Below are 686 nucleotides of genomic sequence, written 5' to 3' on the forward strand. Positions count from 1 at the left end.
AAAAAAAAAAAAAAAAAAAAGATGCATGAAGCTGCCTGACTAATTAGAGTTAATAGCATTAACCAGGAACTGCTCTTGTCCACCAATGGCCGACCGCGCCACCTCATGATTATGCATGAGGCGCGCGCCGGCCCACTGGTGGAGGCTGAGAGCTGTGGGGAGGGGAGTAGGGGGAGGGGGGCGGTGCCCACCGGACCTGCCGTGCGGGGTGGTGCGGAGCCGCGGAGTGTGTTTTTGCGTAGGGCGAGATGTTGTTTTGTTGTGGCGATCAGCTGAATGTGGCATCGCTGTCCGGTCCGACACAACAGTGGGAAGCACCCCGAGCCCCTCCGGCTCTCCCTCCGCAGGAACGCGGGCACCGTGAGCGGCTCTGTGCGGCGCATCGCAATCCAGGAAATGCGGACTTGTGGCCCTTTCGCTACGGGATAAATGACTGCAGCTCTCGCTCCGTAACCAGCTGGTAAATATTAACCGTAATATTATTGCCTGTTTATGACTTGAGTTTCGGTGACGTTGCAGTGACTGTCACATTGAAGAGGAGGGGTGATGTGGCGTGAAGTTGAGCGCAGGATCCCACCCGCGTTTTTCCACAGTGAGTGTCATGAAGTTGTCTCTTATAGGTGATGAAATAATAAATAATTAGATGATGCATGCAGCAGTTAGTTTTTTTTTTTTTTTTTTTTTTT

At 52.0% G+C, this 686-nt stretch overlaps 1 protein-coding gene across 6 annotated transcripts in view; it reads left to right on the top strand.

Annotated features, from left to right (window-relative positions):
- The first annotated feature begins 166 nt into the window (after nucleotides 1-166).
- The window catches only part of hivep3b (HIVEP zinc finger 3b), a 37,642-nt gene continuing 37,122 nt past the window's right edge, over nucleotides 167-686 (top strand). For all 6 annotated transcript variants that reach the window (XM_027287454.1, XM_027287453.1, XM_027287457.1 and 3 more), the window contains exon 1: nucleotides 167-460. The gene's annotated coding sequence lies outside the window, so the exon portion shown is untranslated. The remainder of the gene's footprint in view (nucleotides 461-686) is intronic.

Source organism: Larimichthys crocea, chromosome XIII (assembly GCF_000972845.2).
Source record: "Larimichthys crocea isolate SSNF chromosome XIII, L_crocea_2.0, whole genome shotgun sequence".
Lineage (NCBI taxonomy): Eukaryota > Metazoa > Chordata > Actinopteri > Sciaenidae > Larimichthys > Larimichthys crocea.